Genomic DNA, 15,527 nt, shown 5'->3' on the forward strand with positions numbered 1-15,527 from the left:
TTTGAATTGATGGTGGTGCCAGGTGATAGTTAAGGCCCCAATTTTAGTTTTCTGCATGTGAATATCCAGTTTCCCCAGCATAATTTGTTGAAGAGATTCCCTTTTTTTTCCAGTCTATGTTTTTGGATCCCTTATCAAATATTAGATGACATGTCTGTGGGGTTATATCTGGGATTTCTATTCTGTTCCATTGGTCCTCTGGCCTGTTTTGTACAGGTACCAAGCTGTTTTCATTACTATAGTTGTATAGCAGAGTTTGACGTTTGGTATTGTTACACCTCCAGCACTGTTTTCTACTAGAGATTGCTTTTGCAATTTGGGGTGTTTTGTGGTTCCATATGTATTTTTGCACTGTTTTCTCTATCTTGCTGAAAAATTTTGTTGAGAATTCTGATAGGCATGAAATATGTAGATTGCTTTAGGCGGTATTACCATTTTCAAGGTATTTACTCTGCCAATCTAGGAATCTGAAAGGTCTTTCCACTTTTTAAATTTTCTTCTTTAAATTTTTATAGTTTTCATTGTAACAGTCCTTCACATTCTTGGTTAAATTCATTCCAAGGCCCCCTCCCTTTTTAAAAAACGACTATTGCAAATGGAGTTGTTTTCCTGATTTCAATCTTGATCATATCATTGTCTGTACACAGGAAAGTTATTCATTTTTGTTGGTTAATTTTATAGCCTGCTGCTTTACCAAAGTTTTTAATCAGCTCTACTAACTTCAGGGGAGAGTCTATGGGGTCCTTTAAATACAGGATCATGTCATCTGCAAAGAGGGATAGTTTTACTTCTGCCTTCACCATTTGGATACCCTTTATGTCTTTCTCTTACCTTATTGCTCTTGCTAGGTATTCCAGTGGTATGCTGAAGAGGAATGGAAAGAATGGATATCCTTGTCTCATTTCTAATTAAAAAGGAAATAATTTAAAATTTTCACCATAAAGTATGAGATCAGGTGATTCTTATCTTTGCTTCTGTTGATGTCTTGTATTATGTTTATTGATTTATGTATGTTGAACTAGGTTTGCTTCTCTGGGATGGATCCTGTTGATCATAATGTAAGATAATTGTTTTGGCTAGCTGTTGAATTCAGTTGCCCAATAATGTATTGACATGGTTTAGATCTATATTCATCAAAGAGATAGGTCTGTATTTCTCTTTCTTTTTGTTGGTCCCTATCTAGTTTTGGTATAAGTGTAATTCTGGCTTCACAGAGTGAGTGATTCCTCCCTTTTTATTTCATTGAAGATTTTAAGAAATATTGGTGTTAGTTCTCCTTTGAATATATTAAAGGATTCAGCTGTAAATCCATTGAGTTCTGGTTTTTTCTTGGATGTGAAGTCATTTATTTAGTTAGTTGTTTTTGTGTAGATCAACTACAGAGGGATTACAGTTACATGAATCAGTTACAATCAGTATAATCATTTTTTATTGTGAACATACTGTACAGAGGGGTTACAATTACATGGGCAAGACAATGAGTACATTTCTTATCAAGCATTGTAGCCTCCCCCTTCCCATCCCTTCCCACCCTCCTCCTGATCCTTCGCCCAATCTCCCCGGTCCCCCCGGCCCCCCCACCCCCACCAAAGTTGTAAAGTTCGCTTCGGACATAACGACTTGTACATCTCATTGTTGCAATGGGTCCACCTGTATCCCTATTTAAATGATTTGTTTTTCCCCTCCACAAATTATACCGACATCAAACACAGTGAAAGCAGGGGTTATACTGTGGGGGAAGGACATACAAAGCAACAAAGAAATAATCTTATAAATGTGTTAGAAACAATCGCATGAAAGAAAAATAACATTTGAATACATATCTTAGGGTTCATTTCCCTAACATCACCTTATCTGATCTTTTCTGCTCAACTCAGACATATCAGTATAATCATTTTTAAACCATTTCCCCCCTTCTGTTACTCTCACCCAATTTTCCCTCCCATCCCCACCCATAAGATAGCCAGGTAATGTTCTACAGTGTCTGGTGAGTATCACTGTTGTATTTGATCATCCTTGCTCCACTTTTTATGTGCTCTCCATTACCTTCTCAAATACAAAGTAACAATACACAAGAAAAAGTGAACAAAACCAGGCAACTAATGAGTATCTCTTGTTTCCTTTTATTGGACTTCATTTCATAGAATATTATTTTGTATGATCATCTGTCCATAGCTAATGAGCCTTTGCCCACTACACCTATGCTTAGCCTCCTTTGGCCTCTGTATGTTAATAATTAGGGTCTTATATAATTTATCACGTTCTGGTTTTATTTCTTTATTTTGGCCATTCAGTGTGTCTACATGTTTACTTGATTTATAGGCACATTCTAGTTACCACAAATGAGGGAAAACATACAGCCTACGTTTCTTTAGTTCTTGCTTATTTTGCTTAATATAATATTTTCCAAGGTTTTCCATTTTCTTACAAATGGTACAATATCATTCTGATGAATGAATAGAATTCCATTGTATCTTAGGTCTTTTATTGACATTTCAATTTCATTGCTTGTTGTCGAACTATTTGATTGGTTTATATCTTCTTGGCTCAGTTTAGGTATATTGATGCTTTCTAGGAATACATCCATTTCTTCCAGATTCTCCAAATTCTTGATGTAAAAGTTTGCAAAATATTCCTTTATAATACTCTGAGTTTTGCTTGCTTCTGTTGTGATGTTCCCTTTTTCATCTCTAATTTTATTTATTTGGGTGATATCTCTTCTTCTCTTAGGTTTGCTAAGAGCATGTCAGTTTTGTTAATTTTTTCAAAAAAGCAATTTTTTGTTTTGTTGACTTTGTATGTGTTTTGAAGTCAATAATTATTTTATTTCTGATCTAATATTTATTATTTCATTTCATCTACTGGTTTGGGGTTTGGCTTGTTCTTGTTTGCCTAGGACTTTGAGGTATATCACTAAAGTACTGATTTGAGATTTCTATAATTTGTTGATGGAGACTCATAGCAATAAACTTCCCTCTAAGTAGCTGTGTTTCCTATGTTCTTTTTTTGGGGGTCCGGTTGTGGGGCCTGAACTCTGGGCCTGGGCACTGTCCCTCAGCTCTTCAGCTCAAGGCTAGCGCTCTACCACTTGAGCCACAGCACCACTTCTGGCTTTTTTTCTTTTTTGCTTATGCTGTGCTGAGGAATCGAACCCAGGGCCTCAGGCATGCAAGGCAAGCGCTCTACCACTGAGCCACCTTCCCAGCCCCTCCTATGTTCTTATATATTGTGTATTCATTTACATAGAATTCCAGAAATTCTTACATTTCCCTTCTTATCTCTTTGGTCACCCACTGGCCATTTAGTGATGTATTGTTCATGGCTTTTGCTGTTGAGTTCTAATTTTATTCTATTGTGGTTTGATAAAATACAGAGGGTAATTTCAATAATTATTGAATTTGATGTGATTTGCTTTGTGACCTAGGATATGGTCTATTTTTTTAAAATGTTACATAGGCTGCCACGAAGAATGTGTATTGTTATGCTGCTGCGTGGAATATTCTGTAGATATCTGTTAGGTCCAGCTGGTCAATGCAGTTATTTAACTCTGAGATATCTCTGCTGTCATTTTTGTTACATGTATAATGATTTTGTATGGTTAAAAAATAGCATGGATGCAGAACCTATTATGCGCTTTGTAGTTTAAGAATCATAAGATGGACACCTATGTTTAAATGATTAAATTTATGATATAGAACATTGTTGGTACATTAGGAGCCTTGTACCCATTCCTCTACATTTTGTCTCTTGTTCTACCTAAAAGTAGACAATATTCCAAATTACATGTGCATTATCCCCCTTCTATATTTTTTATATTTTTATAACCACTAATGCATGAATATTATTTTTGCCTGTTTAAAACTATTTTTAAAGAATGAATCATAGTGTAAAAATATTCATCATAATCATATGCATATTCACATACTATATATAATCATAACATATATAATCATATTGTACACATCAATATATGTTCATTCATATATGAATAGATTCATTATATATGAATCACACTATAGATGAATCATACTTAAATATTTCATTACATTTTGAGACTATATTACATTTTGAGACTCATCTAAGCTGATGTATATAGCAACAACTTATTTCTTTTCAGTGTTAGATATTCCATCATATGGATCTACCTCAGTTTTTTATTCTACATTTCTTCTTCATTTTATATCAAAAACAATATTCCTTTTTATATCCTTATATGAGTTTTGTAGTGTATACATTGCAGCCATTTCCTTAGGGAATACTACATGCTTAATTACAACTTTGCTGATTAATACCTATCCACCTTTTGACTTGGTTTTTATCAATTTATACCCCTATCAGATTTTCTTATTCAATATCCTTGACAACTTCAATTGTCTTTGTTAGGTTTTGCCAGGATGATTTTATGAAATGATTTATGTATGGGCTAACTTTGCACAGAAGCTAATCCTATTCCTGCCACAGGATCTTTGTAATATGGCTACTCTCTGATTGGAGAAGTATTCTTCAATGAGTTTCAAGCCTCATTCCCCCACGTAACAACTCATTAAAGATATCATAGGTTAGTCATTTATACCATCTTCTCCACACCCTGCTTTTTATCACATTTCCTTTTTGTTTCTCTCCAAGTACTCGGGTTTGAGTTTAGGGCATCATGCTCTCATAAGGGCTTTTGTGCTCACAGTTATCACTCTTCTGCTGGAGCCACAGCTCCATTTGTGATTTTTGATGGTGACCTGGAGGCAGAGTCTCATGGATTTTTTTAGCTAGGCTGGCTTCAAACTTTGATCCTCAAATCCCAGTCTTATGAGTAGCAAGGACTACAGGCATGAGCTACCTTTCCTTGACTTCATCACTCTTTCTAGAGTACTTGTCACAACCTTCTACCTCCATTTCTAACTAAGATTAGATGGAAAAGAGATCCTGCTTTTTGTGTGTGCACTTTTATCCTGACTAGACAAACCTTGCTTTTTAGTAGGTACTTTGTAATTAAATGTGATACAAAAAGCCTTAAAATATTTTATTTCATTTAGAGTATATTTGTTTCCATACACAGAGAAAATACAAGAGAGGAGCTTAATGTAATGCCATATTTTTAGGGTTTCCATTCATTTTCTAATTAAGAAGTATAAGAAGAAGGTGCTATGTACCCACTAGTGCTAGTACCCACTGCTTGCCAAAGTAGCCAACATAGAAAATCAAGTGTGATAAAACATACCAACAAAAACTATTTGAATGTGATAGGTATTTTTGTCCCCCAAGTTCCATTAAGGACAGTCCTAGAAAACTAATTTTTCTAGGGGCAAAGGAGCAGTCTGAATGGGCCTATTGCCTTTAATCTTGTTATTCACATTGGTTACAAAAGTTTGCTCTCACCAGAGAAAAGGTACCATACAGACACCCCATCAGTTCTATGAAAAATGTCTGAAATCCTCCACTTGATATCTTCCTGCCAAATTCCCACTGACTGCAAATGAGCACAAAATGTCAGCTTTTGTTATTTGAAGCACTAATGATGGATTCGAAATATTATTTTCACTTTGATTCCAGGATTCACTACTAAGATTAAACTGATAATATCCCAAGCCTTCCTGTTAACAGAAGAATAAGATTATAATAGGGAGCATGATCAAATCCCAACAGATAAAATTTGTTGGAATGATTTTGGAAGGTGTTTTCAGATTCTAATAATTTCTTTTAAAAATCATGCCTGCCTCAAACATGTTGAATTCCCTGAGAAACAAGGTATATGATCTAATTGTTAAGAAATAGTCTTTTTTTTCTTTTTATTAAAAAATTAATTGACACAATCATAATCAAATATTTAAAGGTATTTTAATTTAAAGTTTTAAATTTTAAAAAGTAGTTATTTCAATTTTCTTAAAATCTGACAAATCCATTGGCATTCATAAGAAAAGGTATTAGTAAAGCCAAAAGTAAATGTTACCCTTTCTTCATTTCACCTGTCCATGTTTCCCTGAAGTATGGTGTTAACTTTTCTAGGAGTTCATTGGGTCTTATTAAATTATATATCTAATTTCAAGAATGAACAGAACTCTAAGCTGAGAGGTAAAGCTATACTCTTATTGATCTCAGAACCAAAGCCTATTTATTATCATTTCAATCCAGGTTTTGTAGTTGTGGTTTGTTTGCTTTTTTGTGCCAATCCTGGGAGTTGAACTCAGGGCCTTCTCACTGTCCTTGAAGATTTTTTTTGGTTAAGTTTTTTTTTTTTTTAACTCTACTACTTGAGCCCAGTTCTAGCTTTTTGATGGTTAATTGGAGATATGAATCTCTTTGGACTTTCTTGTCTGAACAGTCTTCAGATCTCAGCCTTCTAAGTAAGTTAGCATTATAGGAGTAAGGCACTGGTGTCCAGCTTTAACCCAGCTTTTGTTTTTGTTTTTGTTTCTGTTTTTTCTTTTTGGTCATGGGGCTTGAACTTACGGTCTGGGCACTGTCCCTGAGCTTTTTCACTCAAGAATAGCATTCTACCTCTTGGATCCACAATGCTACCTTCAGTTTTCTGGTGACTAGTGAGAGATAAGAGTCTCACAGACATTCCTGTCCAGGCAGACAACAAACCATGATCCTCATATCTCAGTCTTCTGAGTATCTAGGATTACAGGTGTGAGCCACTAGTACCTGGCTAGCCCAGTTTTAAATATACCAGAAGGCTGTTCCTGGAAACTTTGAAAAATCTGATATCATTTTCCAAAAGACAGAAAAGAAGACTGACAAATTTGTATAACCTTTTGATTTAGGCTCAAGCCATCTGTACCTCTATTTACTCTGCTAATACTGGCTAATTGTTTTAGAATTAATTCCATTGGAATGTTTAGCCATATACTGGAATGTTAAAAACAAGGAAGAGAAGAGGTTTTCCAGGATCATAGTACAAACCCAATGTAGAAGATGAAAGAAGCCTGCGGGTATTTCCCACTGTAGTACTGATTGTATATGGTTCCAGACAGAGAGCCAAGATGCTACATTTTTAAGCAGTTAACAATTATATTGAAAGAAGAAAAGGGAAATGTAGAAATTGTTTTAAAATAAACAACATTTAAATTTTTGCAATAAATGCTTTAAGATAGGAGTTAAAATGGAGACTAAAACTGAAAAAAAAAATCTGAATCTTGACACTAAATACCAACAAAGAACTCCTACAAGTAGTTAACCTAGCAAGAAGTAACACATGCACATATTGGATTTCCTCCTGAGATAAGTCATCATATATTTTTATATAAACATATTTACATAAATGTAAACATTTATGTAACATAGTCAACTCATACTTTATTTACATATGCATAGAATACCTACCATGTACCAAGTGCTATACTTGATGGTGATGATGTACAATGCTAAAACACAGTGCCTGCTCTTAAGGAGCTCGTGCTAGTGGGAGGAGAGATTAGACAGCACCCGTTTCTAAGGCCATGAGTTTGCTCTTGTTACACAGTCTAGTTATCTTTCTTTTCCTCCACCAGCCATGGGCTATGGGCTTCCCCAAGACCTCTTTCTCAAGGGCTACCTTAAAGAATCAGAGACTTAGGACTTCACATCTCTTCCTGACATAAATATTCTCATGGCTCTCAGGCTGTCAGATAAAATTGCCAGGTAACATCCAAGATGTCCAGCTAAATGTGACTATTAGAACAAAGAATACTTTTTTAGGTGCAAGTATATCTCATGAAACATGGGATATACTTACACTTTAATGTAATACTTATCTGAGGTTCACATGTAACCTGATCTATTTTATAAATCTGTCAGCTCTCTCCCATTCAACTATTTTCTTATTGACAATGCTCAGGAATTGAGGTGTGATAATCATCTGCCAAGTTTTGACAATTCTTAGATCAGAAGCTATAATTGTGGCAAAATATAATTGTCATAGGATAGGAGTGTACTGTGTGCATAGCTATTTGATCTGGCCAGTAGAGGGGGTGGGACTGGTATTAGTGAACTGAACATCAAAGGACAGATGGAAGAGGGAAGAGAGTGGGAAAGAGAGTCAACTATAAAGACTCAACCTCAATAGTACTTAACACAGTACCATGCACAGTGGCAAGCTGTGGAGCACTGCAGCACATGGGGCAGCCAGAGAAAGTTAACATAGAAGACATCCTGAAACATCTTCCTTGGTTATGTTTCTGAAGACTATGGACTTCATCCTGGGGAGAAAAAAGCCATTAAGAATTTTAAGAGGAATCTGCGAAGTCGGGGTCAGTAATTGGGTTCCTTCAAAAGCACAGTTGAGCCAAGGACTTGTTTGGGAAGTTATTTTAGAAAACTGGAATGACGGAAGTGGTGCTGTGGCTCAAGTGATAGAGTGCGCGCCTTGAGCTCACGAGCTCAGGGACAGCACTCAGGCCCACAGGTCAAGCCTCATTACCAAAAACAAAACAAAACAACAACAACAACAAAAAACAACCAGAAAATAATTAGACAAGAAAGCTGGAATGAAGGACAGAGAGACTGAGGTGGGAAGACCAGTTGTAAGAGTGAACTGGGTAAGTCACTGCTGTAGAAAACTGGGATTTGTCTCCATCAGGATCTCTGGCTGAGGCACAAAATGTTTTGCATCATGAGGGAGAGAAGCTGGAGTAGTTATCAGGGGGTTGCCATTCCCTGTTGGTTTAGAGGGTGGGAAGGGAGGCTCTTGGGATCTTTGTAACTCCAGACCTCCTGCATAGAGGCCAGGTAGGGTCCAGTGAATTGCTTCTTAAAAATTTTAAATTTAAATTTTATTGTCAAAGTGATGTACATAGGGGTTATAGTTACATAAGAAAGGTGGTGAGTACATTTGTTGTCAAATTTGGTACCCTCTCCCTCATTTTTCTCCAAATTTCCCTCCCCCTCAACCTCCCCTGAACTTGAGCAGATCATTTCTAACATACTGTCCTGTGAGTATCACTGTTGCATTAGTTCCCCCTTTGTCCTTTGTCTCACCATTTTTTGTTCCCATTCTCTAATTCAGATAAATGTATATACAATGCCTAGGGTATCACTTGTATGGTCAGCCATATGCACATAGCTGTTGACCTGTTCTGCTATCTTGACCTGGCAGGCAGAAGGCAAAAGAAAAAGATAGATTATGGTTAAAATCACATGTACTTCAAAAGGGGAATTTCAGGTCACCAACAGTGTCCACTATATTTATGATTTATTTCAGAAATGTAATTCTTTGAATCATAATCTAATTGCAATGATCAAGAAGAGATAATTTTCAAGAAACTCAAGAGTGGCAAAGAACATAGCAAGCAAGATCAATAGAAAGCCCATGGGAGAAGATCTTCACTAGCCATACAACATCTATAAAATATACTTAGAACTGAAAAATTAAATCCCCCAACAACATATCCTCAAAGAAACAACTGCTCCATTACAAAGTGGGCTAACGACTTAAAGAGAGACTTGTCTGAAGAGGAAATAAGAATGGCCCATAGACACATGAAGAAATGCTCAACTTCTCTGGCCATAAAAGAAATGCAAATCAGAACAACATTGAGATTCTACCTTATCCCAGTTAGAATGGCTATAATCAAGAAATCTAATAATAACAGATGCTAGAGGGGATATGGACAAAAGGGAGCCCTACTGCATTGTTGTTCAACCACTTTGGAAAGCAGTATGGAGATTCCTCAAAAGACTCCACATAGAGCTCCCCTATGACCCAGCAGTCCCACTTTTTTGGCATTTACCCAAATGATCACAAACAAGGCCATATTAAAGCTACCAGCACAACTATATTTATCACAGCATTATTTACCATAGCTAAGATATGGAACCAATCCAGATGCCCCTCAGTAGATGAATGGATCAAGAAAATGTGATATATATATATATATATATATGCACACATACCATATGTATTTTTATAGCATGTATATGTATATTTACCATATTTATACACCATATATATATATATGTATATATAGAGAGGGGGGCTATGCGTCCATCAGAAAGAATGACACTGCCCCATTTGTTAGGAAATGGAAAGACTTGGAAAAAATATATTAAGTGAAGTAAGCCAGGCCCAAAGAAACATAGGTCCCATGGTTTCCCTTATCTGCAATAACTAGTATATGTCTAGGACAAGCAGAAGAGTTCAAAAGCTATGTACATATGACCATATAACTTGATGCTAAGTGAAATGAACCCCAAGATAGGGACACAAGAGGTTTTATCTTTGTTGCTGTTCTTCTTAATGTACTTATAATGTATACTATGTGATTTTTTTTGTTTCTTTGTACATTCTTCCCTCATGCTACAACCCCTATTGTCACTGTAATTGATTCCGGTGTCCTGTATCTTGTATATACATTTTTCTAATTTGGGGAGAGGAAAGGAAAGAACAAGATGCTGAATAACAAGATGACCCATTGTAACAATGAGATGTACAAGACAGTTTGTTGAAAATGAACTTTATAACTTTTCAGGGGGATGGGGGAGGGAAAGGGGAGAGAGGAGTTGGGGAGGTGGGGAGGAAAGGGATGGTAGGAGAAAAACAAAGGCGGGTGTAACAATGCTTGATAGGAAATGGACTCATTACCTTGCTCATGTAACTGCAACCCCTCTGTACTGTATCTTTACAATAAAAATATATATTAAAAAGAGTAGGAGAAAATAATTGATACATAAATATGATCATTTACTATTTAGAAGATTTTTTTGAAAATACAAACTTATTCACTTTGAACTTCTTATGAGAAACTACAGTAGTAGGCAAGTCTTCAAAAACATGAAACAAGCCAAAAGATGAATAGAGAGAATATAAACGTTATAAATCTATAGGAAGAACAAACTTGTTTTTTTTTAAAAAAATAGTAAGAGTACTATGTTCTTCGATATAATTTATATAGTTAGTAAACTGTGAATGATGTTCAAATGTCAATAAGATTCCTTAATTGTATAGCTAAATTAGTCAGAGAAATGAGATTGAATAGGCATAGAGAAGTAATATTTATTTTGTTTACTTTGTGATATTTTCAATAGGTGCTAATTAGCTACTTTATAGTCATTTTGGAAAGCAAGAATTATTGTTAGCTGCAAATACAAAAAAAACTGAATACTGGGCACTTAAAATTTGTAAAAGTCACTCAGATTAGCAAATGCAAAAGTCAGCATTCAAATCTGCATATTCTTGACTACTGTTTGCATTGCTGTCTGGTTGTTTTAATAATTAAAACATGGTAATAGCCAGGTTGTCCATCAATGGATGAATGTATTAAGTTTTACTCAACCAGTAAGAAGAATGAAATTATGTTCTTTTGGGGAAAATGGGAAGAACTACAGGTCATGTTAAATGAAATAAGAAACAAATGTATTTTGATATTTTTATCAAAAATTTTATGTATTATGTTTACTAAAGCTAGCTTTTCTGGTCATTTTTCAAAATTAAGTGTAGTTTCTTATCATTTTAATATAAATAGCATAAAGTATGTTGCCTAAAGCAATAGAAGTCAGATTAGATTCTTTGTTTTCAAGATGCTGAAAAAGTATAACTTTAAGGATGATAAGCAGTAACAGAAGGGAGAATAATATTAAGCTTCTATATGATTCCTGGCCAAGGTTTTCACTTTATTACACAAATATTCCAGAATGACAGATTAAAGTAGTCCCAGGCACCCACCACTTAAGCAAAAAATAAATTTAAAAACACTGCCAACATCTTCATTATAACTCTTAATGGGAATTCAGGTGTGTGTGTGTGTGTGTGTGTGTGTGTGTGTGTGTGTGTGTATGTATGTGCGATCATGCACACACATGCCAGTATTAGGGCTTTCCTTAGCTTTTTTGCTTCGGGCTGGTGCCCTACTACTTTAGCTGGCTTTTGGATGTTTAATTGGAGGATGAGAGTCTCATAGACTTTCTTATTCAGGTTGGTTTCAAATCAAGGTTCTTGGATCTCAGCCTCTTGATTATCTAGGTTTATAGGCATGAACCAGTGCCTCTTTCCTCTGAGGAAATGATCATGATTTTTAAATGAAAATAAGATTCGCACTTTGGTTCTCATTAATATGTATTTTGTTCAAAAATGTATCGTGTTTTTTTTAAAGAAACCTAAATTGTATCAGCTGACTTTGATTAGAAGGCACAGCCTGAGAATTCTGAGGAACCGTGCGAAGTAATGACGCCAGTGGAATTGTTACACTTGTCTCATGACATAGCATCCGAGGGCAATGGCCAAGTAGAGGTTTGCGATGTAAGGGACTAAGAAAGCTCAGCATCCAAAGTTTTCATTTACAGAAACTCCACATGTAATGAATAGTCATTGAATCTTTCTTTCAACCACTCTCCTTTTCATTTCTCTAAAGGAAGCTCAGGTTTTCACTGAGGAGGGAGCATGTTGCATTATGGCAGAAGACAAGGGTCTAGAGCTAGACTGCTAGGTTTGGATTTCAGGTATATTTGATATTTTAGCTATGTGAACCGGAGCAAGTCACTTAATCTCTTTATGCCCTCACCTCTCTCTCTATAAAATAAGACAGTAGTAATCATAGCTCTCTAATAGTTTTAAGTATTTAATGAATTAATGAATTCGTGCTTAGAGACAGCAGCAGGGGAGGCACTCATTAGGTGTTGAAAAGTAAGAAACCAAAATCTGTTCTGTTGGAGCTCAGGCTGGATAGATAAATGTACTCCTAAACTGTACAGAAAAGAGTGAAGTATGAAATTCCTGTCTCAGTTTGTGTGTGTGTGTGTATGTGTGTGTGTGTGTGTGTGTGTGTGTGTGTGTGAGAGAGAGAGAGAGAGAGAGAGAGAGAGAGAGAGAGAGAGAGAGAGAGATGTATACCAAAACTTTTCCTTCCTAAGTTACTGGCCCTGTAAAAATGGTTATATTTACCATTTAACATTTCTTTATGAAAATAATAAAAGTTATACATACAGTTCTTAGAAGTTTTAGTATTCATATTCCTATGGGAGGAGATTTCTATAATGCCAAAATGTGTGAAGCTCTCCTGAATGTGTGAGGAGGAGTGGGCAAAGGCACTGTGTTGATGTATCCTGCTTCTCCAGCACAAATCATTCTGGAGAAATGATTTTTCTGTGGCTTTCTCTCTGTCCCCTGTGAGTGCTCAAGGAAAGTGAAAACACAAGGCTCTTTAGGTGGCTTTATGTTTCAAGTACTATTGTTCTATCATTTGAGTAACCTCTGTAGAGTTGTAAGCAATAGTTGGTAAGAGTTGTAAGCAATAGTTGGTAATATATTGTTCTATCATTTGAGTAATCTCTATAGAGTTGTAAGCAATAGTTGGTAATATAATGCCAACTTAATGTATCACATATATTAAAACCAACTGCATTTATTAAGTGGAATTCCTGTGCAGGTATTTCAGTTAAAATTTTAAATTATTCAAATAAAGTCTTTCTAATGAATGAGTCTTCTAACTGTAACAAGTTAAATGAAAGCAGAATTTAAGTTCCTTTAAAAGCTTCCAGACTTAATATAAACTTCATAAGATTCTAACTCAAAATCTTTTGTCTAAATTAATTACTTGCTTCATATTAGATTGGTTTTCAGAAAACCAGAAAACTTGTTTTATAATTTATAAAAATACAATTATCAAACACAGATTACTTATTGATTAAAATATATTAATAGACTGGTTTTGAGTACCTTGAAGATATTTTGTGTTAAATTCAAGTGCTCTAAGATTAATAGATAATTGGTAAAAAGGAAAGGAATTGTTATTTTAGTTAATTGAGGTTATTAAAACGTGATCTTTGGATTCAAGGATGGAAGAGATTCTTGTCCATGACTTTGAGGAAAGACACTGACCTTTATTTATAATTGTTACATCAGTGTCTCTATAACTCACCAGAGAAGTCATCCCATTGCCTGCTTCCTGCTTGTTAAAACACATAAGCTCATTCATTCTTCTGTCCACTCAGAGCTCTGACAGCTTGCCCTGTGTGACCATTTGCTTCAACATAGCACTGTGAGTCCCTATTTAGGCAAATTAATTTTCCTTTTAACTTTCAACAGGATTTTCAAATTATTAGATAATTGAATTGAATGTATTCTCTCATTTAAAAAATAATCTAGGTGGCTGAGGGTGGTGGTCGATTCTTAATCTCAACTACTCAAGAAGCAGAGATGAGAGGCTCACAACTGAAAGCTATCCTCTGCAAAAAAGTGAGATGCTGGGCTGGGAATGTAGCTTAATGGTAGAGTGCTTGCCTTGCATGCATGAGGCCCTGAGTTCAATTCCTCAGCACCACATAAGCAGAAAATGCCAGAAGTGGTGGGGTGGGCCAAGAGGAAGATCATTAGCCTTGAGCTGAAGAGCTGAGGGATAGCACCCAGGCCCAGAGTTCAGGCTCCACGACTGACCAAAAAAACAAAAAATGAGAAACCATCTCAACAAAGAAGCTGCAAGTGGTAGTCCTCATACTTGTGTTCACTCAGCTTGCTGATTTAGACTGTAGCCCTATCACTTCAACCATGCCACCAGCCCAGTGTTTTACTTGTTAATTGAAAATGAACCTTTATGGATTTCTCTCCCCTCCTGGCTCGGACCACAGTCCTTCAGATCTCAGCCTCTTAGTTGCTGGAGCTTTAGGCATGAGCCAATGAGTGTCTTACAGCCCCAATAATCTTTGAAAAGTATTTTGATTTATATAACTCTCTCAGTCTCCTTTTGTCCCTGCTCCAGGATTGAAATTAATAATCTATTTACCTGAGACTCTTTAACAAAAATTCAAAATAATAATGCCAATAACAATGCAGAGTAACACTCCTGAATAGAGTTTCAGTTCTTTTGGTCCTTAAAATGCATCACAGCAGAGTGTTAAAAAGGAGTGACAATGATCACGATATATTGTAGTCATGAACTTCTTTGTTCAGTGGTAACTCCTTTGTGCAATTACTTATAGATAATAATATAAATTAATTCATAGATAAATAAAATGCACCACAGGACAGGGCTGCACAAGGTGAAGGAAAACTGGTAGCTGTGGGCCCAGTGGGAAATGTCTTTACACATACATCATTAAAAATAAACTACAGACCAGCTCCTAGTCAGACATTTGTGTTATTGTTTCTCAGTTCTCTGGCAGGGCACTGTATTGCCTGAACCCAGATTCTCCCACTCGCAAAACACTTCCTCTTTCTGACTGCCACTAGGTACCTTCAGTCTCCAGCCACTTGTACATTCCCCCGTGAGTTTGCCATGCTAAGAGCTTCAATAGAGACTTGCTTTGATTCAGTTTGTCTCAGTATAAAGTCCTTGACATTTATACCACTGACATTTTGTGGTTCTTAGCAAGTGACTTCTTGAAGCTACTGCCTTTTCTCCATGGCAGAGCTAACCTCATGGAAGGGTGAGGTCCTGTTCCCCTTGCACCGAGAGAAGCCAGAAAGCATGAGCAGCTAAGAATCTCAAATTTGGTCCACAAGCTTTGTTTCTCTACCATCTGGTTCATCTACAATGAGATAATGTATATTTATAAGTGCAAGATTTATATATTTCAGCTCTGGCTGGCACACAAAAGGAGAGAAATCTGCTTCCTACTATTGA

The sequence above is a fragment of the Dipodomys merriami genome, unplaced genomic scaffold (genome assembly GCF_024711535.1).
Source record: "Dipodomys merriami isolate MVZ:Mamm:240054 unplaced genomic scaffold, mDipMer1.0.p SCAF_49, whole genome shotgun sequence".
NCBI lineage: Eukaryota > Metazoa > Chordata > Mammalia > Rodentia > Heteromyidae > Dipodomys > Dipodomys merriami.